The 26,595-nt window shown below is 43.9% G+C and overlaps 1 long non-coding RNA gene across 1 annotated transcript; it reads left to right on the plus strand.

The window, feature by feature from the left end:
- The first annotated feature begins 694 nt into the window (after positions 1-694).
- On the plus strand, positions 695-7,396 carry LOC138368407 (uncharacterized). The gene is made up of 3 exons (XR_011229587.1): positions 695-778; positions 1,959-2,095; positions 6,696-7,396. It is a non-coding gene; the product is annotated as an uncharacterized lncRNA (long non-coding RNA).
- Positions 7,397-26,595: the final 19,199 nt, after the last annotated feature.

Here is a 26,595-nt window from a genome sequence, read left to right on the forward strand (position 1 = left end):
GGTGTACAGTCTTGTAGCCTCACCGAAGGTGGTAGTACTCACCTAATATGAGTACTACCACCTTCGGTGAGGCTACAAGACTGTACACCCTGACACTACCACCTTCAGTGAGGCTACAAGAGTAAACAAACAGCCACTGGCTCCTTCATTTAGGCTACAAGATTTGACACCCAGACACTTACTACTTCATTGAGGTTACAAGACTTACCACCGAAGGTGGTAGTGTCAGGGTGTACAGTCTTGTAGCCTCACCGAAGGTGGTAGTGTCAGGGAGTACAGTCTTGTAGCCTTAACTAAGGTGCCAGTGTCAGGGTGTCCAGTCAAGTAGCTTTAGCGGAAAAGAATTTGTAAACTTCTCCGATGTTAAGAAAGTTTGAATTAGGTTACATACTTTTGTCAATATATATCTCTCACATTTAAAATTTTATCTGTAAGTAATAAGTAATCCACAGGCTAAATATTATTGGAATAAACTGAAAATGTTACATATATACAAAACACTCAACATATTGGAAAATCCATTACTCATAATATTTTTGCTTACCGTCTCCCTCGTTCTCTTTCACTGCTTCTGTTCCTCACCTTCTAGACAACAGAGGGCGCTATTTTGCTGGTATCTTGCATCTCTTTATGTGCCCGTGTGTTTCTTTTAATTTCACTTAGAAATTTCCTGTCGTTCTTTCGTAATGTTCGTGTGGGAAGCGACGTGGTGGCAAGCTGTTCAGTGTTTGTCAGTTCATCTGTGTTTCACCAATGAGCAGCATCCTCATTGTTTTAAGTAAGGTGGTGTTTACTATGTGTTTATAGATTCTTCTTAGCGAGTTGGTTAGTCGTTATGCATGATCTATGATTTATCTTGCCGTGGGGTCTGTTGTTACCGTAGTGTTTATGGTAATATTGTGTGTGCTGATTTGCATATTCGTTAATATAGCTATATGTGTATTTTCATTCAGAGGTGGGACAAAGATTGACTTGGAATTGAAGATTAGTACTGAATTTTAGTTTGCAAGAATTGTATAAGATTCTTATTTTTGCTACACCAATAACCAATGTACACTTTAGACTACAAGAGTTATTTTTGAGGGAAATAGTATTTTCAAAGCGTTTTAATTTAATTTGTTAACGTTGACAACGTGAGCATACAGTATGACTATAACCCTAGTACAGCCCTCATTAATTAATTGGCCAACACTTTTTTTCTTTTATATAATTTTTTTGTAAACGTATGACTAAATATTTCATATAATCAAGGAAAGGATGAATTGGTCTTGAGTATAGTGGGAATTAACAAATTTGGTTAAAAAAAAAAGAGGTTGGGTACAATGCGTTGACAGGATTAGAGAATCTGTACGTACATTATTCTAAAGCCACCAACACGCATAGTTTCGGGCAGTTGATTTGGCCAGTGATAACCTGTTCCAAGGTGTTGGATTTGACTTGTAAAAATTTCAGACTTTGTGAATGTCCATACATAGATTACCGTTTTCGCCCTTGTGAAAATTTTGCATCTCCTGCCGGAAAACATATTAGTTTATTACTCGCTTTATTATGGGGGTATAAGAGCTGTCCAGTAAACATATTTACGACCAACCTTGACAAAAGCCTCTCCCAGTATTCGCTTCCTGATCAACAGAAACTTCCCTCCAGAGACCTAATGTAGAATTACGTAACCCCACTCTTTCCTAGACTCCAATCCTGACACCCGCGTAACTTCTAGAGGCCTTCCTACTTGAACCAATATACTAGACACCTGTCGAACAATCTTCCAATCTTCTTTCCTTCTCTATGGATTAGTCATCTCATTAACCTCCTGGCAACAGGTAATGCTGTCGTATGTTTTTAAATTTTCCAGCGACTGAATCTCCTGGAACATCTCTTAATGCATTGTTGCTACAGACGCAACTGAGCCTCTTCCTTACAGCATAACATATAAACAATTAAGTCTCCTTCCTCCACAGGACAGAAGGCGCCTCTCTGACCACTGTCATTCTGTCACTTGTTAGTTTGGCCCAGTCACTGTTGGGGAAACCGCCAATCTTCGTAATCGGTTACTTCAGACCCCAACCACCACCACTGCACCCGTGCCTGTGAAAAGGTATGTTTGATCTCTGATTTAGATCTCCTCTTAACATCTATTCTACGGACCCTATTCTCGCCGATCCACTTCTTTATGCTATAGTTTTGGTCCATTCAATATCCTCTTGTATCCAGATTTCCTTTTATTAAACCTTATCCTAGTACAAGTCTTAATTTGGAATGTTACTCCCATTCTCCTCAAACTTGCGTCATAAATTCTAATATTATTCTAATGTATCAAACGGTAGTCGTGTATGTATCGCTTTAAATTTTCTTGTATATATTAGCCTAATATATATATTTATGTATATTGTATAATATATTCATACTAGCTTACTGCTCTCATAATTACCTTTGTCTTTAACTTTTTTTTCTATTGCCTTTTGTAAAATCTGAAAAATAATCTTGAGGTAATCTTCATATACAAAAACTAAATTCTAGAGATTCCTTCGCATAAGCTTTCTACATGCTTATCATTTTATTTAAAAAGGGAGGAATACTAGTGTATTCTGTACCCGCACTTTAGTCTTCATCGTTCTCTCTGTACTTAGACATGTTCTCAATCTGGTTAACAGGCTCCTCATGCACTGTAGATATTACACATGGGGGATAGATGTAGGTCTTGGTCCCAATCCGCTGATTTTGTTCTAACTAGTGTTTGGTTCCTCAGAATTGTTCTGACGATAGACTGAATAACTTTTAATAATAAAGGTTAACGTTCTTAATCTCGACTGTCCAGCATTCTATCTCCGTTTTACTTGTTTCTGCTTTTACTTCGTCGCACGCGGTGCTTCCAGTAGTACTGAAATGTTTGATAAGCAATAAAATTCGTTGCTCGGGTTGTGAGCATGCCGTAAACTAATTCCGTATTTCTTCCCCCCCCCCCCCCCCCCACCCGTGTCCCAACAATGATCATGAACATTATTTGTAATATTTTATTTCGCCTGTCTGTGGTTCCATTATTGCGGCCAATGTCAGCCACCATAAGTACATTCAGGTTTTGACAATAATAAAATTTCGCTTCCATCTCGTCAACCTTGAAAGTCCTATGATGGAACCCCGCTATTTTTGCTTTTGTCACTCACTGTAGTTACTTCAAAGATTTAAATACTTGTTGAATAGTTTTCCCTGTCTTCATTTTCAGGCAGCTTGGCTATCGGTTGATCGTTCTGGTAATAAATAGCCCAACTTTACTCGCTCTGACTAGGTCTACTTGTTGGTGGCCAGATGTGCTAAACTGTTTTATGCCGCTGCATGTAGTCTAGACATGAATAGAAACCAAATTTATCGGGTAACCCTGGAAGGTAGTTTTAACAAGTTCCCTTTAAAACCGAAAGATGTGTAGTCATGTCCATTATTTACAAAATAACGAGTTCGAAAAATAAAATTGACTGTCACTTTGCCTAACTACTGCCTCTGCCTTTTTTAAGGTAGCTATTTTGCAGAGGAAGTGTGAAGTGACTAATATGCTTTGTGTGGTGTCCCGGTTTGTGTTACTATAAAATCTATATAAATAAAAATCTCTTCGTTTGTTCAAAATGTTTAATCGGTAAAAAGTTTGTCAGATTGCTTTAAAATTTTGACACAACGTTGCATTAGAGTAGGCACGTGTCTTTCATATACCTACTATATACATGCCACACCTGTAACGGGTAAACTTTTTTTTTTTGTAAATGGTGCCATCTGTTGCACAAAAATAGCAACACTCCCACTATACTAAATATGTTAAGATTGCATTTCGGTGTTTCCCATTGCATTGATAAATAGAACTTGCATAGATTTAGCTTTTATTTTGATTGAATTATTTTCTAACAGTGCATTTCAATAGCTCTGTTTACCATATCATTTATTTAAAGAGTAGTTTAATATTTTTATTGATTTTCATTTAGTTTAACTTTTTCTTACATCAGTGAACTACAGATCATTTCGGGAAAGTGAGTGGGGAATAGTTGGGAGGTGGAGAGTGAGGAATAAAACGCACATGCGTTGCTGAGCCACAAATGCATTACCGGATACAGCTAGTTATATAAAAAAATGCTCGCATAAACTCTCATGGTTCAAAAAACCGTTAACATTCCCAACTTGGATGGATTACTGAATAGATTTTATAAAAAAAATGTACCTCTGCACGATCTCCAGGTCAGCATCTTGGTCTAAATAGTACTGTTAGTGTACTAATACCTTGATCCCCGATTAATGTTTCTTGGCAGCTATTGTGCTTTTAAAGACTGTACTTGATGTGATTCTTCAGTCGCCCTATCCGGTACAAAAGTTATTGTACTCGTTATAGAATTGCCATGACCAGTTGCATCTGTACCCTGTCAAACTGTATAATATACATACTCACTGACTTGGTGGCACCTTTTGGTTATTTCTTCTCGAAAGCAGGAGCGCGTTAAGTCTTTGGCACCTCCTCCCCCCCCCCCCTTCCCTTCCTAGACTTTGGAAGTTCCTCCCCACGACTGATATCCTGGTTTACTTGGAACAATATTTATCTATTGAAGAAAATTGTTTTAAACGTTCTATCCAGAGGAAATCCTTTAACACTCCCTGGCAGTATCCCCCAACGATATCTAGCCCGTTGTCGACGCAAGGGAGCTTTGTGGCTAGCTGTTAGTGATGCTCAATGAGCTGGCATTTAAACTTCTAATTTTTAGCCTTGTTCCTCCAACCTTCTAAACAATTTTGTTGATCCATATTTCTCTTCCGCCTGTTAATTTTCTCTCTACCTCTTCTACTCTATGGTTAGTTCCTGCCGACTCCTTCAGACTTCGAAAACTCTTTGGTTTGCCTTATTTTGTTGGAGGGAGAGTTTAAACGGCACTCTTATCTTTAGAAATGGGGTACCTGACGCCTTGGAGGGAGGGATTTTTTGTCAAATGGTCTTCGTTGCTGAACTCTACAGCAACTAACGGTTCTAAAGGTAACGATTGAGTGGTGTATATCCAGGACGCACACCACTAAGATAGCAGTGTTTTGTGGGGCTGCCTGTTCTGTTCTGTAGTTACAGGGTGGGTGTAGGAGGTATCCTGGACGGGACTTTCATATTCGTTTCAGGCACTTTTGACTCTTTCACAGGTTAAAGCTTTCAGATGACTACGTCAGTTAGACTGTAATATAAGGACAGAATCCATAACCCTGGCTAAGTTAGGTACAAATCTGGCTTCCCTCTTAATTACCCGCGTTCTGCCTTTCCCCGTTAACCATCCTGTTTACATGGTTGGGTTGCGCTCCAATCGTCTCGTGGTCACTATTTCGTGCCGTGATGTGGCTCGTTCAATTGTAACTGCAGATTCACCCAGTCACCGTCGTGGGGGGGTGGGGGGTGGGGGGGGTCCTTAGCAACGTCTCCCCCCCCCCCACCCCCCCTCCTCAATACATGGGCATGTTCGCTTCCTTCTATATTCTAAGATTTGTTCGGCTGCACTTCATGGCCCTAAACATTATATATTTTTGTCCCGACAGCATTACCTTCCCTGATGTGGATATCCATGCACTCTTAGTTGACTGCAGGTTCTCGGGTTTATTAAGATTTGGAATGTTGTACCTCCCTTCTAGTAGGAGGTCGTGCATACTACTGTGCCCTGGGTTTGGTGTCAAAGAAATACTTTGCTGAATACCAGCGTTGGCACTGTTATCCCGCACCATGTTGTAACTATTTTGGGTCTTGAGGACTTCCATGAATTAGCCTGGGACTATTTGTTGATGCACAGTACATCGGTAATGGTCTGACGGTCAGAAGCAAAGACCTAGTATCTCTCTCCTCTCTTCTCCCCAATGGGTAAGAAGCCTTCTGTCCATCCTGCTCTTTCCTCTGCCGTCATCGGGTGTAGCTTTAGCAATTCTGGCCAGAGGTTGCCCTTGGTTCTTGTATTGGTTTGTTGGTGATCTTTAATACCTTTTTGAATATCCAGCGACACTGATGGTGCTACAAGTCTCCCTGGCTTGATGCCTTTTCATAACTACTGGAGTAGCTCTTATCCTAGCTAAAGAGCACCATACAAAACCCCCCCCCCCCCCCCCCGTCCCATCTCCAATCCTTATTCTTCCAAAGGGCTATGTAGTCGTGATGTCTTACTGCTTTCTTCAGATAGTTACCTTCAGACACTTGTGTCGGTGCAAGGGCGCCCTTCTGCTAATAAAATTTATTTGATTTAGTTGAGGTGTGTTGTTGACAAATTGTTGTAGATATTAATGTGATAATTCCCTTGTCCACTTCTAATAAATTTAGTTTCTGAATTGTTAACTTTTTTATTCGAAAATAGATACGTAGTTCTACTTGAATGAAAGTAAATTTCCTCAAATAGGAGAATCAAATTCTAAGCTTCTTTTTGAGTAGGGTAAATCTTTCCAGCAGCAGCAGCAGTGTAGTCTCTCCAGACTATGCAGCATGAAAAGACCACTGCAGAGATAAATGGAAGTAGGTGTTATAATCTGCCTGTAAAGGTACAATCGGAAATTAGTATCTCATTCATGTCTGCCCAATATGTATAAAGGACCACACGCAGCCTATATGCACTCTACTCCTGTTATACAACAATAGAAAAACCAGGAACACATTATTTCGCTTCAAATAACTACCAAATAATAATTCTAATATCCCTCTTCTTCTCCTGCAGGATATTCTGCCTTCAAATTTACTCCTTGAGATTGCTTCCCCAAGCAGCAGCATTTACAGGCTTTAATACTAGGAATTTTCTGCACTTGTAATTTAACGGTATGGCTCATGCGGTTGATAAGCCTTACAAGTGTCCTAATTGTGAAGAGAAATTTAGTCTCCTTACAGACATGCTGATTCACAGGATGGTGCATAACAGAAATGTTCCCCACGAGTGTCCCGAGTGTGGGAGAAGATTCGATGAACATGAAAATATGACAACTCATAGGTTGGTGCACGAGAGTGATAGACCTTACAAGTGCCCTGATTGTGAGGAAAGATTTGGTCGCCTTACAGACATGCTGATTCACAGGATGGTGCATAACAGAAATGTTCCCAACGAGTGTCCAGAGTGTGGGGAAAGATTCGGACAAATTGAACAAATGATCGCTCACAGGGTGGTGCATAATGAAGGCAATGTGGGAAAATGATACGGACAAATTGTAATCCACAATATTTTAGTGATGGGTTAAAAATGAAGTGATGTAGAAGTTTGTCATACCACACAATAATTTTATAGACTAATATATAATTTTAATGTTGGGATATAATACTTCCCATTTTTATCTTTGTAATGCCATGATTTTTAAACATTATTTTAATGCAAGAGATATTTAGTTCATAAATCACCATAGATGATAATAAAATATTTTAATCCAGGAATCGAATCTTTTCCATCCAACTGAATTATTTAAATGACAATTGGGCGGCTGCCGGAGTGTGATGCTACTTGGGACGGTGCTCTGTAGCCTTGTGCTCCTACTGCTGTCCTCTCTAATTGTGCTGAACTTTAACTTTTCCTTCCAATTCGTTTTTCTCCCCCTCTTCTCCTATCTGCTTGTCGTTTCCTGCCAAAATTTTGCTCGTTTTGGTTATTCTTTTGAAGGTTTTCTATTTTGACATCCTGGTGCTTGAGGAGGCATACTCTTGTACCCGTAAAACTGTAGTACCCGACGTCGCGAGCGAGGGGAACCTTTTATTGTCAATCCTCCTTTCGTCACTGAACCCGATCTCGACGGACTGACGGTTCTTAAGGTGGCGTTTGTGGGGCGTATACTCACGACGCACCCCTAGGAGGCCCCAACATCATCGGCGATAGCTTCTTGTTGGGTGTCCTACCTCTAATTGTGGCTCCATGGTGGGTATGGGGGCACATTCGTGAATGACTGTGTTAACCTTTCGTACCTATGTAGCTGTTGGATATTTCCAACATCGAATACAGCATTGTTGTATTCTCATTACTTAATACAATATTTAGTATGGTTAGTAATAAGTAAAATTAGCAACTCGTAGAATTCTCATGTACTAATAATTCATCTGTGCATTAGGCTAGAATTCTCACGTCACCTGACGCCAGTATTGCGTCAGATTTCTTTACAGTAAAACACATTATATCCAATTTGTGTGAGAATTAAATACGATTCTCCATAATTAAAGCATTCTGTATGACAACTGATTGCAGACGAATTGTTCTCTAACTAAAAGCCGAATAGAGCGTTAGAATCATAGCGTCTACCTCGCGATAGTGTTAACGTCATCAATGAATGCCATGGGGGGACATTAATTCCTCTCCCTTATATATTTACTATTCTTAAATCGGTAAATAATAATATTTCGTTCCTCTAAATAATAAACCCGTCCAGTCTTTAAAGTTTCAAGCGCGAATGCGAGAAATATTAATGTTCGTGACAATAATTTGTGTTATGAACGTCGACTCGGCGTGGGTTGGAGGGACGCCACCACCCTCAGTACGCGGACACGTGCAGAGCCGAAAGGAGGCAGAACTGTGCTTACCGTACTCATAAAGGACGCCATTGCCCAGCAAATCGGGCAGGTGTTATTCATCCTCAGATGAAAGCCGCCACTGTGAGGCGTGAACGACCTTGCAGATAATATCTTCAACTAGTGCTGGTGTTAAATGAGGGACCCCTAGACTTGGTTCCTGACGACACGTGATCAGCCAGCTTGAAACGCATCACAATCCAGGATAGGTTCACCGGAGCCTGGGATGCGAAATTACGGCAATCTTAATACTTATACAGTGCCCAAAGCTAAGTACCCTTTATTTGATGCATCATTTACAGGTCTAATAATAGCGGGGTGATTGTTCGTCAAGCAGCGGGATAACACCTAATAACAGGTGATTAGAATTCCATCTGTAGATATTAATAATTTTGAATATGAATTGAGTAGTTAAATCAATTGCTACTGGTAGTTATTTATCTTGCAGCTCGAGAGACGAATTCCTCCTGCTGTCTTCTCCATGTTAACCGTACCATTCGTCAGTGTACCAGACTTGGAGATTAAGAGGACTTCCATGGTTATCTAAAGGAATCTGCTACAAGCTAAGTCTTATTTCTTTTTATCCATTTCCTTGCAATTTGATGTATTCAGAATGTTTGATATAAATGTGTGATTTACTGTAACTCATTACTATGCTCATATTCATGTTCTTCTTTATGTGAATGATATTATATTCAGCATTATTTATAGGATTAGATTATTATTAATTGAATTAGTGAACGAACCACACTGATTCCTGGACGTACTTACCTCCAGTAATAACCCCCCAATGTAGGTGTTTGAGGTTTGTTTCTTTAATAATACAGCCCATTAATTATTCTTATGATCATACTTTCTAGTTATATCCATAGTCACTGGTTTTCTCTAGAATTTTATCTAATGATCTGAAATTCTCAGTTTCCCTCTTTACTTTAAAAGCGGGTGGTCCTTCGTAATTTAATTCACTACATTAATTATTAATTAATCAGAATCAAGCCCAAATATCCCACAGTAGCATTCTGTTCCTCTTTTTTTTTTTTTTTTTTTTTTTTACTTTCTCGGGCTCGAGGGGTGGGCGACCAAGCCCCAGAGTCAGACTGTGTTGGAAGACCGGGCTCTGTAGGCCCTGCTGCGTTGGGATCCTACCTTGCTCCTCCTTTGACCTCTGTCAACCCCTTCGGGTTGTGCTGATTACCTTTGATGGTGTGCCCCTTCCACTTTTTGTCATTCTTCCTGGTGCCAGGTGCACTGTCCAAGAGTACATTCTCTCTCCTTGGCTCTGTAAAAAGTGCAGGAGGTTTGGGCATGGTGCCCTCCGCTGCTCTGGAACTGTCCTTTGTGTGGGGGGCGAAGGTCACTAAGTCGGACTGCACTTCTTCCCAGGCTCGCTGCCTCAATTGCGGTGAGGCCCACCCTACCTTCTCCCGTGCGTGTATACATTACAAGCTTGAGGCAGCCGTCCTCAACTTAAAGCACCGGGAGCGTTTCTTTTCCTGAGACCAGACGCCAGGTTCGCCGGCTCCCACCTTAAGCTAACGTCTCTTATGCTCACGAGTTGTGCTCTTCCTCTCCTGTCCTTTCCACCTTCCTCACTCATAACCGTTTCCAGGCCTTGGACCCTGATGCGCCCACTGCCCCTTCCTCTGTTCCTTTGAGTGCTGTCCCGAAGGGTCCCTCCCTCCTGGTCTTCTATCTGGGGGTTTCCCTTCTTTCTGCCCGGTCTGTCATGTCTCCTGTGTCTTCTTCCTCGTCTCCCTCCGATCCTTCTTCCCATCCTTCTACTCCGTCTATTGGCTCTAAACACCGCCTGTCGGTACGGGCTGATGTCCGTCGCTCTCTCAACGGCTGTAATGTATACTCTCGTTCAGCTTCTGTTAAGACGCTGGAATCTGTTGCCCAGTACGTAGTTGCTGGGACACCTGTCTGTCAGAAGCGTAAGCCTGGCTCCTCTCCTTCCTCCTCCCCAGCGGGTAAATAAGCTTTGCTTTCTTCCTCGCCCCTACTTCTGACTCTCTCGCTCCGTCCCCTCCCGTTTCGGTGGTTCTGCTCTGTTCTTGCTATGGAGGTCTCTTTGGCCCCTGCTTCCCCCTCGGTTGGTGCCCTTGCTGAAGTGCATCCCCTTGTTTCTGTCCCTCCTACTGGTGTCTATGACCCTCGGTTATCCCACCCCTCTTCCTCCTCCGGACCCTCCTATTCCGCCTCTGGTCGGTCCTCGAGCTACCTTCCCTTCTTTACTCAGTTTACTCATGCCCCCTGATCCTAACTGTGCTGACCCTAATCCTGATCCTGCGCTTCTTTAATGTTCTGTGTTCCCTTTTTGCCTTTGTTTCTTCGGTGTTCATTGTTGTTGTCCTTCCTCTTCTCGTCGATGTCTGTACTTCAATGGAACATTCGTGGCTATTACGCCAATTTCCTCATCTCTAGCTCCTGATTTTGCTGTTTTCACCCCTTTGTCTCCAGGAGCCGATGCTTGGTGCTCGTCCTGGTCGCTTTTGTGGCTATACCTTCCCCCCCCCCCTCCCCAGCTGTTGCTTGGGCTCCTAACTCTTCTGCTACCTTGATTCGCTCTGATTTTCCCTTTGTCTCCTTACTTTTTCCTTCGCCTCTCCATTGCTCTGCTGCTCGTATCTTTGTGAGGAAATGGTACACCGTTTGTTCCATTCAATTGCCCCGAGTGTCCCGCTTTCTCTACCCGATTTGAAAAACCTACTGGACTCCTTGCTAGAGCCTGTGCTCCTGCTAGGTGATTTCAATTGTCGTGATTCCCTTTGGGGTGATGTTCTGATGAATGCCTAGGGTCGCCTTCTTGAGCCGTTCATCCTCTCTAAATCCCTGCCTCCTGAATTCTGGTTAGCCCATGCATTTGGACTCTCGGACTCGAACCCTTTCCTGTCTTGATCTTTCTCTTTGCTCGTCTTCTCTTTACTTAGATTTGACGTGGCAGATTCTTGATGACCTCCATGGCAGTGACAATTTCCCCATCCTTGTTACATTTTTATCTTTTCACACTCTCCCTCTCCACCCTAGGTGGCAGTTTGCTAAGGCAGACTGGAACCTACTTACCCCTCAGTGATACTCTCTCTGACCTCTCCCTCACTCTCCTCTTTCATGACTGGTTTCGACGCTGCCCTCCTATTCCTCGCTCTTCCTCTCGGGGCCCACGGAAGTGCGTTCCCTGGTGGAATACAGACGGTGCTCGGGCTGTCCGCTGTAAGCGTGCAGCCTGGAAGAGACACCGCCGCCGGCAGCCGGCCGATTCTTTTATTTTATTTTGGAAGAAGAGTGCAGTGGCCCATAGGACCATCCATACGGCTATGTTGGGCGTCTTATATCTCCACCATTACGTCCGACATAACTTTGCCGTAGATCTAGAAGCGTATCCGCAAGATAGAGGGTAAGTTCGTTCCCGATGCCTCGCCGGTCTTTCACCTCCGTGGTACTCTTTTGGCGGACCCGTTGCAGGTCGCTACCTAACTTGGTTCCCATTTTTATTGTTAGCTCTGGTTTTCATCTTCCCCAATCTTTTCTTCGTAAACCTGTCTTTGAATCTTGTCCTATGGATTTCTGTTCTCGTCTTCGACTTCCCTATAACGATCCCTTTTCTCTCAACTTCGGTCTGCCCTGGCCCTCTGCGGTTCTACGGCGGTGGGCTCCGATGGCATTCATTATGAGATGCTTCGCAATCTTCCTCCGTAAACGTCTCGGTATTTACCGAGTCTGTATAATCGGATCTGGGAGTCGTCAGTCCCTGAGGACTAGCTCGATGCCGTTATCCTCCCTATCAGCAAACCAGGGTCTCTGGGAACATCCCTAAGGACTTTTTTTTTTTTTTTTGAGAGAGAGAGAGATACACAAGAGTTGTTACATTCTTGTACAGCCACTAGTACGCATAGCGTTTCGGGCAGGTCCCTGGAATAGATCCCCTGCCGCGAAGAATCTTTTTTTCATACAAGTACACATTTTACTGTTGCGTTAAACAGAGGCTACAGTTAAGGAATTGTGCCCACTAAATCCTCCCCGGCCAGGATACGAACCCATGACATAGCGCTCGTGGAACGCCAGGCGAGGGTCTTACCACTACACCACGGAGACTGACGCTAAGACTTTCGCTCTATTGCCCTCACAAGTTGTCTGCAAATTTTTTAAACATATGGTTAACGTTCGTCTGATGTTCTTGGAACACCATTACCTCTCCCCTTCTCAATTTGGTTTCTGCAAGTGCCGCAGCACGACAGATGTGCTGGTGAACTTGAAGGTCTGTATTTATACTGCTTTTGCAGCAAAGACCTCTGTTGATGCCGTTCTTTTTGACCTGGAAAACGCTTTTGACACCTTGGCGATATCATATTCTATCCCAGCTTCATTCTTTTGGCCATCGTGGTCTTCTCCCTCTTTCTCCGCAGCTTCCTCTTTCGTCGTTCCTTTCGGGTGAGGCTTGGTACCGTGCTCTCTGCCTCTTTCAGCAATACGAAGGTGTGCCCCAGGGTAGTGTTGTGAACACTGCTCTTTTTCTTGTTGCCGTCAATGGTCTTCTTTCCTCTCTTCCTTCAAGCTTCCTCTCTGCTCTGTCGATGATTTTACCCTTTGATGTCAGGGTGATGATTCGCGTCTCCTTCAACGTCGGTTTCAACTTGCGATTGATGCCGTGTCGTCTTGGGCCAACGATCATGGCCTCAAGTTCTCTTCTACTAAGACTTCTGCCATGACTTTTACTCGGAAACGGGTCGTTCTTCGTCCCTCTGTCACTTTATGGTCATCCCCTTGAGTACAAAGATTCCGCAAAGCTTTTGGGGTTATTCATTGATACTCGTTTGTCTTGCTCTCCCCATATCTCTTACCTCCGTGTTGAGTGCTCTAAGGCCCTTGCCCTCCGAGTATTGTCCCATACTTCTTGGGGAGTGGATAGGCGCACACTCCCTGCTTTACATTCCTCTCTCGTCCTGTCTAAGCTCGATTATGCTTGCCCTGCTTACTCGTCTGCTGCTCCTTCTCTTCGTCGTCTTGATGCTTTACACCATACTGGGTTGCGCCTCAGCTCTGGTGCCTTTCGTTCGACTCCCATCCTCAGCTTGTATATTGACACTGGCTTCCTGTGTCTCCAGGACCGCCGTGATCGCTACTGTCTTCGCTATCTTTCACGATCCTTGCAACATCCTTCCTCTCGCCTCTGTCGTGCTTTAACTTTTACCCCTCCTGCGGTTCCTGTTCCTCTTACCACCTCCCTCTTTGTCCGGTTATCTCGCTTACAGGATTCTCTTTCCGTTCGTATTTCTGATATTTCTACTAAGGTTGTTCCTTCTTTGCCCCCGTTGAGAAGTCCCCCTTCCGCAGTTTTGTACATCCATGACCCACATCACAAAAGCTTTTACCCCTCCTAGGGTTCTAAAACACCTTTTCCTCGCACTTTTCTTCTCACTCGCACTCCGTTTCCGTCTTCACTGATGGGTCTAAGTCTGCGGATGGTGTTGGCTACTCTGTTGTTTTTTCTGATCACACTTGTGTCGCTTACCTCCGGAGACTAGCTTCTTCACAGCGGAGCTTTATGCTTATTCTCTATGCTCTTCGTCTCCTGCTCCTCTCATTGTCAATCTTCCTTTGTAGTTGTTGTTGACTCTCGTAGTGCCCTCGTTGCTCTCGGATCCTCTAATCCAGTTCATCCAGTGGTTGTCGAGATCCATCATTGGCCGTTTCTTGTTCACAGTAAATTTAAGTCGGTTGAGTTTTGTTGGGTTTCCAGTCATATTGGTGTGTCTTTTAAATGAGAGTGCAGATGCTGCCGCCAGGGAAGCTGTCCGCTCTTGTCTCATCTCTCGTAAACGTATTCCTTATTCCGACTTTTACCCGGTTATCCATTTCTCCATCCTTACCCGTTGGCAGGCTTGTTGATCGTCTATTCCTGGTAACAAACTACGTTCTCTTAAAGGTTGTCCTCGTGGCCGTCCTCCTGCCACCGTAACTGGTGATGGGAAACGGCTCTGGTGAGGTTGTGTATTAGCCATACTCACTTAACTCATGGTCACTTGATGGAGCGCCTCTCTGCTCCTTATTGACCTAATTGCATTGTCCCTCTTGTCCTAGTTGCATTGTCCCTCTTGTCCTAATTGCATTGTCCCTCTTAAGGTCATGCATATCCTTGTTGAATGTCCTGATTTCCGGGACGAGCGTGAGTCTTGTTTTCCGACCATCCCCCGCGGTCGCTTGTCTCTCAATAGTATTCTCGGTGACTCGGATACTTTTGATATCGTTCGCCTTGTGTGTTTGTTCTCATATTGGTGTCCTTGGAGATATTTAACCCCTCTGATTATCCCACACATTTGATCGTGCTACATAACCTTCCCGGTTTGGTGCCTTCTTTTTGATAATTACTTACTTTGAGTTATAAATTTTGTTGTCTGAATTTGGTGCATATTTCAAATGCCATATTGACGATTTTTTACCGTAAACTAAACTGAAAAACTATATTCTAAATCTATTAAAATGAAGATATACTATTGAGAGCATAATAACACTTAATGAAAAATTGGTGATGTTTAATATTTTTGCAGCTGACCTGAAGTTTTCAATATTAAACTTCATAATTATTTTTAATTTTCTTGTTTTCCAAGTTAAATTGATGATGATCATTTAGACAAAATTGGAGTGTTTGTCTAATAGATCATGCACAAAAACTTTAAGCGTTAGAACAATTTAAAAAAAATTAACTTGTGGTACCATCAGGTCCTGTCATATAAATATGCCATGCGCAGTTTAAGGGTTAAGGTGATGATTGTAGGGTGTATATCCACGAACTTCAGGGGAATGGAGCAGATGTCTTGTTGGGTGATATTTCCTCTAATTGTGGCTCCATGGTAGGTGGCGTGATCATGGAGGAAATTATATTCTAGTTAGTTTCTATCCAGACTTCCAACCTTCATTTAAGGGGGCTTATCATCGCAAAAATTCGGAAAAATCGAATCTTTTTGAAAAATTTATAAAAATACTACAACGTTCTGGCAACACTTTGGCGCAAACCCGAGAATGTTATGATATAAATTAAAGTATTTATGGTACATTTCCATGCGTAATTGTGCAGAATCCGGTGCCCCGCGGCTGTGGCGCGCCAAGAGTATTGCGTCATATGTTCTAAACGTCAATTTTTTCGTAATAACGTCGGAAATAACTCTGTATATATGACAACAAATATACACTCAATGGCAACCGACTGCTAGTGCAGGTGGGTGAGACTACCAGTCACATGTTGTGTCCTGTTGAGAGTGGAGGGTGTTGATGCGCGCTCCATTTTTGCTCCTGGAATCTCGCTTTTGTAGCGTCTAGCGCACAATGACCTATAAACGGAAGGGTCTGAATGCAAGAGTAGCCAATTTGACACGCGGTCGCCGTCGTTGGCTGGAAAGGAGAGACGCTGTAGCACAAGGGAGGTTATTATCAAGTGAAGCCCTCCCCGCCTCACCTGTGAGAGGCATGACACAGCAGCCACACCCTGCTTCGACCCTCCTCACACATCCTCAACCCCTCGATGTGTATGGACCGGCCACGACAGTGCCATCTACATCTACTGCTGTGGCTGGTGTGGCAGTGCCGTCTACATCTGGTGTGGCAGTGCCATCTACATCTGGTGTGGCAGTGCCATCTACATCTACTGCTGTGGCTGGTGTGGCAGTACCGTCTACATCTGGTGTAAGTCATACAAGTCGAAGTCTGGTAATATGTATGTGCAGGATATATATATGTATATATATTTTTTTTTTTTCAATTTTTTTTTTCGTTTGTTATCAGGGGATGTGCATGGAACTTGCACACCTTGCTCAATGGATGCCTATCTGCAAGGGTGCCAATTATGAACGAAATCGGTCGATGACACACTCGACTACAGGTGGCCGAACTTTGATCTTATTATACTCAGGTAAGTAATTTACAACTTCAAGGTGTTTCTCAGCTTTCATTTATTAATCAATTTACATGCAAATTACACATTATATGTAGAGTTTGTGCTTCTACAATCCTATTGAGACATTTTAGTCCAAAGTCCATTTGTTGATTTTATAAAAATTTATAAACATCAAATATTGCATATTTTTGGAAGGGTAACTTTGAATAATTATATTATTGCACTAAACACTTTTTTTGATAAAACTGCTCAATAGAATCCTTTATTATGTGCTAAATGTAATATCTGATTGTTATAGAAATATTTTTGTTGACACATGTGTTCCCTGAAATTATTTGAAAATGTTGAAAATTCGTTGCATAATACGTTGTGTATTTTTTTTCTCCTTTTCTGTTTAGGGTGTGATGCTGAAACTTGGACCAGTTGCAGCTCTTTCTATAACCATTTCATAAATAAATTTATAAGCAAATTGAACAATTTTTACGAAACCCGTAATATGCCCCCTTAACATCTCGGATGCGTGGGGTGGGCAAGCAGGCCCCCCGAGTCAGACTGTGACAGAAGGCTCCTCTGTAGCTCCTGCTACATTGGGGCCCAAACCATGCTGCTTCAAACTCTCCCAACTGACCCTCTTTGCTCTCCTCCCACTTCCGTGGCAGGGTTAAGTCCTAAGTGGTAAACTTAATCACCTGGAGTGGCTTCATCTCTTGTTGTGATAACTGCACCTTTTAATCTCTTACTGGTGGTACTCGGCATCCTCTCTGCTCATGCATGATTCTTCCCGATCCAATACATACCAGGATTTGTATGGTCCTGCTAAGTGGACCAAGTATTTTGATCTCGCTCATGTTGATCCTACACGTCCTGATGATTTATTCATCCATAGACACCTAGTTAATTCGGTGGCTACCTTCATCACTTTTAACCCCACCCGTACTGGTGAGTGTCGTTGTAGTCCGTTCTCAAACTAGCCGACCGCTTGGTTTAGATGGTCTGCTAGGAGAGACTCCTGTTTGAATCTACAAAAATTCCCAGTTAAATGCCAGTTATTCTTCTGCACTGTCACAACTGGTGACGGGAACTGAAAGACCACCAAAACATTTAATATATCACAGAGGCCCAAGGCCATTCTATCCTCCAAACCCATATGTTCACTCGACCCTCTCGTCGTCATCGTCGTCAGCCTCTTTACGTAGATCACTTGAAGTAGGTCCCTTCAGGGTTGTGTAATTCTTGCAGGTGCCAGCTGCTCCGTTCAGAAGTACATCCCCATTCCTCGTCTCGGCAATAGGTCCTGGAGAGTTGGGCATGGTCATTTAAAATAAACAACTGAGAGGGGTCTATGCCCTTTGTGCATGGTCATTTAAAATAAACAACTGAGAGGGGTCTATGCCCTTTGTGCATTGTATACTCGGTCATTCTAAGACGGAGTGCTCTTCTTCCTAAGCTCGCTGCATAAATTGCAGTGATGCCCATCTGGCCTTCTCCCACACGTGTCCACAACAAATCTGAGGAAGCCATTCTCGGTTTGAAACATCTATGTTTTCCCGAGGCGAGACGCAAAGTTCGTCGTCTTCCCTCTTTCTTTGGTATGCCTTATGATCGTCTTGCTTTCCATTTCTCCTCGTCCTCTAACACTTTCTTGGTTCCGCAACAGTTTTCAGGCTTTGAACCCGGACACAACCTCCAACTCCCCACATTCTGCTCCTTTGTGTTCTGGGCCCATGGGTCTTTTTCCTGGTTCTCTGCATGGTTTCCTTCCCAGTCTTCCCTTTCTCCTGTGCCCTATTTCTCTTTTCGACCCATCCACCCTCCTCGGCCCTCCTCTGTCATTTGGCATTTCTCAATGACTGACCATTCAGGCCGGTGTCCATCCTCTTCCCGGCAATCTTCATGGTGCCCGCTCCAGTTCATCTATTGAGATTGTAGAGGCTGTCGTCCAGTACATTACTGCTGGTACGCCTGACAATATCTAAAACTTAAGCCTGGCTCCTCTCCGGTGATTAAGAAGGCATCGCTATATTCCTCGTCTTCTGCATCGACTATCCCTGAACTTCCTCCCATTTCAGTGGGGAAGTCGCCTGTCCCATCTATGGAGGATCCATTGGTCCTTGATTCTCTCTGGTGCTGGGCTTGATCAAGTGCACTCCCCTGATTCTCTCCTTCCTCTTCCCGACTCCCTTGACCGCCCCTCTTCGATACCTTTTCCCACTCCGGACTCTGTCAATCTGCCTCTAGCTCATCTAACCGCTCCCTTGACTCCATCATCTTTGCTAGGTTTACCTATGCTCTATAAACCCAACTCAGTGATCCTGATCCTATTTAGTTTCCTGTGCCCTTTGCTTTTATTTCTCCCTTGTTATCTTTGTTATTTCTGTTTTAGACAATGTATATTCTTCAATGTAATATTCGTGGTTTTTATACCAACTTACATGATCTCCAACTTCTGATCAGGCATTTTTCACCGCTTTGTGTCAGTCTCCAGGAGTCGATGTTTGGCGCTCGTTCTGGTAACTTTCGCGGTTACTCCTTTGCACCACCTGGAGTGGTGTTCAAATGTCCCCCTCCTCCACCTTTTGCTGTAGTCCATAACTGAACTGCTCTCTAGATCCGTAATGATATTCCCTTCATCCCTCTCCTTTTTCAGTCTCACATTCAGCGTTCTGTGGCCCGTATCTTTGAGAGCATATAGCATACAGTTTGTTCCATTCATCTCCCCACAAATGTCCCACTTTCTCTTCCTGGTCTTAAACACCTGTTCGACTCCTTACCATAGCCTGTGCTCCTTTTGGGAGATTTTAACTGTCGGCATATCCCTCTGGGGCGATGTTCTGACAAACACCCGGGGCTGCCTTATTTATCATTTTTCCTCTCTCCTTGTGTGTCTTCTGAATTCTGGTGAACCGCACTCATGTTAGCTCATGCATTCTTTCCTGTCTTTATCTTTCTATGTTCATCTTATTTAGATTTCACGTGGCGGGTTCTTGATAACCTCCATAGTAGTTACCATTTCCCCATCCTTGTCATTTTCTCATTTCACCCTCCCCCCTCCTTTCCCATGTGGGAGTTTGCCACAGCTGAATGGAATCTGTTTACCCTACATGTTACTCTTTCAAACCACGTTGATTTGTCTCCTTTGAGTCATCTTCCTTTTTCATGACACCGTGTTCGACACTTCCCATCACGCTGTTCCTCGTTCTACTTCACGGGGCACACGGAAGTGAGGTTCCAGGTGGAATTCAGACTGTGCTCGGGCTGTTCGCTGTAGGCATATAGCTTGGAAGAAACACCGACGCCGGCAGTCGACTGATTATTTTATTCTGTTTTGGAAGGCTAGTGCGTGGCCCATAGAACCATCTGTACGGCTAAGCGTGAGAGGTGAAAATCTTAGTCTCCCCCAATACAGTTGACACTTCTCTTCCCCAGGCATGGAAGAAATCCCGTAAAATAGAAAGTTTGTTCGTTCTAAATGTCTCGCCAGTTTTTTACTTCCGTTGTTCTGTTGTGGCGGATCCAAAGTCGGTTGCGACTGAACTGGGTCCACACTTTTAGACTCTTAGCTCCGGTTCTAATCTTCCTCCATCTTTCCTTACTCGTTAAGCCCTTCTTGAATCTTGTTCCTTTCGTTTTCGTACACATCTTCAGCTTCCCTATAACGATCCCATTTCTCTCGGAACTCCAATCTATTCTGGGCCTCTGCAGTTCTACGGCGGCGGGCTTAGATGACACTCATTATCAGATGCTACGTAATCTTTCTCCTTGCACATTTTAGTATTAATAAATATTTATAATCGTATCATGGAATCTTCGTCAGTCCCCAAGGACTGGCCTAAGGCAGTGATCATCCTAAACGAAAACCAGGTACTCTAGGAACATTCCATAATGACTTCCGCCCCATTGCTCTAACAAGTTGCGTCTGCAAAACTTTTGAAAGCATGGTCTTTATTTGCGTGATGTGATTTTTGGAACACTGTCACCACCTCTTCCCTTCTCAATTTGGCTTGCATAAGTGTCGCAGGAAACTGATTTGTTACTGAACTTGGTCTTTATTCGCACTGCATTTGCTTCGAAGACCTCCTCCGTTGTTGGTTTCCTTTTTGACCTAGAAAAGGCGTATAACACCACCTAGAGATAACAAATTCTGTCCCAACTCAGTTCTTTTGGCCTTCGTCGTAACGTCCCTCCCTTCCTGTCTAGTAGTTTCTTTAGAGTGAGGCTTGATCCACTCTATGTCTTCTCGGCAATACGAAGGTGTACCCCATGGAAGTGTTTTGAGTACTTCTATTTTTTTTCCTGGTGTGCTCTCAATGGTCTTCTTTCCTCCCTTACCTCTGGAACTTTCTCAGTTCTCTGTTGACGATCTTACCTTCTGCTGTCGAGGTGATGACTCGCCTTTCGTACAATGGCGGCTTCAACTTGCGATAGATGCCGTGTTGTCTTGGACCACCAATAATGGCTTAAAGTTCTCTGTAACTAAGACTTGTGGTATGACTTTTACTCAGAAGAAGGTCGTTCTTCGACCCTCGTTGTCGCTATGTGGTAAAGATATTTTGTATAAAGATTCTGCTAAACGTTTTGGGTTAATCATTAATTTATCACTCATTTATCTTGGTCATCCCCTCTCTTATCACCGCATTAAATGCTCTAAGACCCTTGACTAAAGGTCTTATCCCATACTTTCTGAGGAGCTGATAACCACATGCTCATCAATTTACATTACTCTCTCATGCTGTCTAAACTCGATTATAGCTGCCCCGCTTACGTCTTCATCTCCCTCCACTCTTCTTAATTATGATACTCTGCACTATACTGGGTTACACATCAGTTCTTGTGACTTTCATTCGTCCCCTACCCTGAGACTGTAAGCTGAAACCAGCATCCTGTCTATACAGGATCATCGTGATCACTACTGTCTTTCCTACCTAGCGCGGTTCCTTCAACATCCTCGCTCGCGATATTGTCGTACTTTGACAATCACCCCTCCTATGGGGCCCTGTTCCCTTTCACCACCTTTTTTTCCATTCTGTTGTCTCACTTGCAAGATTCTCACAGTTCGTTACCAATATTTCTGCTCGTGTCATTCCAGCCTTGCCGTCATGGAGTGTCCAACCATTAAAGTTTTCCAAAACCTTGACCCACATTGCAAAGGCTTCTACTTCTACAGCTCTCAAACGCCTTTTCCTTGCACACTTTTCTTCACACTCCCTCTATGTTGTCATCTTTACAGATGGGTCGAAGACTGCCGAAGGTGTAGGCTAATCCGTTGTATTTTCTGACCGCACCTGTATGTGTCGCCTACTCCCGGAGACAATCATCTTCACTGCAGATCTTTTGTTATTTTGTAGGCTCCTAAACTGCTTTCTTGCAGTCAACGTTTCTTTGTTATTGTAATTGGCTGTCGCATTGTCTTCATGGCTCTGTAGTCATTTAATCCTTTCCATCCTATGGTAGTCGAAATTCATCATTAGCTGTTTCATATCTCCAGCAGATAGTTTAGCTGGGTTATCAGCTATTTTGGCGTTTCCTTATATTCCTTAGCAGTGTGGACGCTGCTGCTAAGAACCTTGTACCTTTGATATTTGCACTTGTACCCATTTCCCGCAAAGATGTTCCTTATTCCGACTTCTACCCAGTCATTCTACCCTCAGTTCGTGCCCGTTGGCATGATCGTTGGTCTTCTGTTACTGATAACTTACTGCGTGATCTTAAGGGTAGCGTGTCCCCTTGGCCTTCCTTCCTACCACCGTACTTAATGGAGCGCCGCCCTGTTCCTTATTGTCCAAAATGCTTTATCCCTCTTACGGCCGTGCATATCATTGTTGACTGTCCGGACATCCAGGATGTGAGTGTATTGCTTCCCGACCTTCCCTCGCAGTCCTTCGATAGCATCCTTGGTGAATCTGATATCTTTGATATCGCTCATCTTATGCGCTTTTTGTTCTCGTTTTTGCATCCTTAGTGATATTTAGCACCTTTTGAATATTCTGCAACTTTGATGGTGTTACATAGTCTCCCTGGCTTGGTGACTTCCTTTGATAATTACTTACTTGCTTAATACATCATAGAAAACTGGGATATTTATGAAACCATTATCAACAGTACAACTATTATGTTTAGTTCTATTACCATTATTGTTTAACTTGAGGACCTGTTTTGAAACGCTGTGTCAGTGGCCTTGAAAGATTGTTACTCAAACCCCAATACATGTACTTCTGCAACCCAATGTACATGTTTAGAAAAAGTATTCCTTTATCCCTCACTTCGGTGGAACGTGCAAATATCAACGCCGCTTTTGTTGTTGTCATAGCATTTGATTAGATTGTGAATGAATGCGTGCTTTGTAAGGACCAGTCTCATTAGTAAAAATACCACACAATGGTTTATATAATTCACATTGCTATCGAAAAGACAGTGTAGAGCAGTGGATAAAAATTAATATTCATATAAGTGAAAAATGGAGATAGTTCTACTTGTGCGCGTAAAAGTTTATTGACCTTTTGTATAGAAGATATGATGTCTTACGGCTGTTCAAGCAGACGTAACGTCACGCGAAAATGCCCCCTCGGTCATCCTCGCATCTCTACCTGTTGGTAGGTAGTCAAACAACAATAATAATCACCACAGAGAATTTTTTTTTTGAGTTATAAGTGGTTTACAAACATGTACATTTGCGAATATACGTAAAATGCATAATGCGAATAATCATATGAAGACCTAAATACATGTCAATAATCATTATGTAATAGTATGTATAGTTTACTAAATAATTACGAGTCAGACACACACTCACACTCACACTCACACTCACACTCACACTCACACTCACACTCTCACACACTCACACACTCACACACACACGCACACGCACATACCCACACACACACACACACACACACACACACACACACACACACACACACACACACACACACACACACGCACGCACACAAAGACACACATGGACACACACACACGCACACACACACGCACATACAGACACACAGACACACACACACACACACACACACACACACACACACACACACGAATGTTACCAGGAGCACGTGGAGACAACATTGATACCAGAGAGAGGAGAGGGCAAGCGACCAACCCCGCCATAAGGACATCTCTTCAAACTCACCTAGGCGTGCTTGCTCGGGGTGAGCTGATGGTAGGTACCCCTCTCTAGGTCATCAATAAGGTGTACAGAGTGACTTAAAATACCTAATTTAAAGTAGGTCTCAATATCTCAAATATACAACTCCGTGGCTCACTTGGGTGGGGCTTGACACATGATACCCTGGTGACCGCTCACCATCTCACCCCACACTTTCCCACGCCTTACACTGCCCCAAGACACCCCCCTACCCCTTCCCCTATACATAAACACCCCCGCACCCAACACACACACACACACACACGCACACGCACACACATGCGCACACACGCACACACACACGCACATGCACATACCCACACACACACACACACACACACACACTCACACACACACACGCACACGCACACACACAAAGACACACACGGACACACACGCACACACACACGCACATACAGACACACACACAGACACACACACACACACACACAGGTCAAGCGGGATGGTAAGACAACAGAATGAAGCTGGAGGAGAGGGACTGGACGAGTCATTCATGGAGATGATTGCTAAGGCTTGGAAGGAAGTCAGTGGGGAATTGAAGGACCTGAGGGAAACTATATGTAAGCTGCAGATAGAACTAAGTGCAGCACAAGAGGAGATAAAAAGCCTAAAAACAGGCCCTCCTCAGACTCTGGCCCAGGGGACCAACCCCCAGGTGCCTGGAGATGTAGCTATGGCAGGGACCCCTACAATTGGCCCAACCTTTGCTGAAATGCTCAAGAGCCCAGGAGCAATGTCCACAGTCAAGGATGTTGTAATGAAAGCAGTAACCTCACAGGAGGCAGCTAGATGCACAAGCCAGCTAATGGAAAGGAAAAGAGCTGTAGTAGTGGTAGGTGTCGAGGAACAAGAGGGCTCCACAAGGGAGGAAACGAGGACTAAAGACAAAGCTGCAGTGGCAGGGATATTAAAGGAGATAGGAATGGAAGGGGCTGAACGAGACATAGAACAGTTTTTCCAGATTGGCCAGTACAACAGAGACAAAAAAAGATTGATCAAGGTAGTATTCAAGAGCGAGGACATCAAAGAGGACATTCTAGTAAGGAAGAACAAACTGAGGCATGCAAGGAACTACAAAGAGGTATATGTTCAGAGGGACATGACCAGAGACGAGATAGTAAGGGCAGCAGATGCAAGGAAAAGGCGCAAGGAGAGGGAAGAGAGCCAGGGAACCTCAGCCTCCAACCCAGCAATCCCAGAGGGGAGTGGGGAATCCCAATCCAGCAACCCAGGAACCCCAGGGGGAATGCAACACCCCAGTCCACCGCCCAATAGGGCCCTCTCTACCCCCCAGCACAAACCCTTCCTTGCCCCTGCATAATGCCCATCATGAAACCCAAATCCTCCCCCTCCCCTTACCCCAAGTAGCCCCTGCTTTCCCAACCCCTGGTCTTCTCCCTGCCCCAAGCAGGCCTGAGCAAGACCAAAGCCCTCTATCCCCCACTCCACCTCCCTCCAAACCCCTGTCAACTACACCGCAGGAGGGCGTGCCCTCTCCCCAAGCAATCCCTGCTCCCTCACCCCCAGGACTTCTTCCTGACCCAAGCAGGCCTGAGGAAGACCTAAGCCCTCCACCCCCCACCCCACCTCCCCCTGAACCCCTGGCAACTACCTCACAGGAGGAGGAGCCTACCCAAGTAGCAAGGACCATAGAACAACCTCCTACACTTGTAGGGAGTGTGGGTGAAATTGGATATAAGAAAGTGAGCTTCAAGGTAATGTACTCAAACATTGATGGGATTACCAATAAAGCAAGTGAACTGGCAGAAAGGGTGCAAGAAGAAAACCCTGATGTAATAGGACTAACAGAAACAAAATTGTCAGGAGTCATAACAGATGCTGTGTTTCCAAAGGACTACTATATAGTAAGGAAAGAGAGGGAAGGGAGAGGAGGTGGAGGAGTGGCCCTGCTGATAAGGAAGGACTGGAGTTTTGATGAGATGGAAATTCCGGGCTGTGACGGATTCAGAGATTACATAACAGGAACTATAACAATAGGTGGACCTAAGATAATAGTGACAGTCATTTACAACCCTCCCCTAAATGACAGAAGACCTAGACAGGAGTTTGATAGGAACAACATGGCAACCATTAATATAATAGAGAGAGCAGCTTCAGTTGCCTGCAGGAATGGCTCAAGACTCTTAATCATGGGTGATTTCAACCATGGAAAGATAGACTGGGAGAATGGGGACCCACATGGTGGTGCAGATACGTGGCGAGCTAAACTCTTGGAAGTGGCAACAAGGAATTTTCTGAGCCAGCATGTCAAGGAACCCACAAGAATGAGAGGCAATGATGAACCAGCTAGACTCGACTTAATATTCACCCTGAATGAGTCAGAAATAAGGGAAGTCAAAGTTGAAGCCCCCATAGGAATGAGTGACCACAGTGTACTGACCTTTGAGTACTTGGTGGAGGTAGGGATAACCTATCCAAGGATGGGAGTGGAGGGGAAAAGACTGAATTACCGAAGAGGAAAATATGACGAGATGAGGAACTTCCTAATGGGAATACCATGGGAAACAGAACTTAGAGACAAGAATGTGCAGGTCATGATGGATATTGTCACCCAAAAGTGCCAGGAAGCTGCAGACAGGTTTATCCCCGTCCAAAAGGAGAAAAACGAAAAACAACAGAAAAACCCATGGTTCAACCAGGAATGTAAGGTAGCGAAACAACTGAGTAAAAGAACATGGAGAAACTTCAGAAATAACAGAACACCAGAGAGCAGGGAGAGGTACCAGAGGGCCAGAAATGAGTACATCAGAGTGAGGAGGGAAGCAGAGAGACAGTTTGAAAATGACATCGCGAGTAAAGCCAAGACCCAACCAAAGCTGCTCCACAGCCATATCAGGAGGAAAACAGCAGTGAAGGAACAAGTGATGAAGCTGCGGAAAGGGGAGAACAGATACACAGAGAATGACAAGGAGGTGTGTGAAGAACTCAACAAGAGATTCCAGGAGGTCTTCACAATAGAACAAGGAGAAGCCCCTGCACTAAATGAGGAGGCGG

Source organism: Procambarus clarkii, chromosome 25, assembly GCF_040958095.1.
Source record: "Procambarus clarkii isolate CNS0578487 chromosome 25, FALCON_Pclarkii_2.0, whole genome shotgun sequence".
Taxonomy (NCBI): Eukaryota; Metazoa; Arthropoda; class Malacostraca; order Decapoda; family Cambaridae; genus Procambarus; species Procambarus clarkii.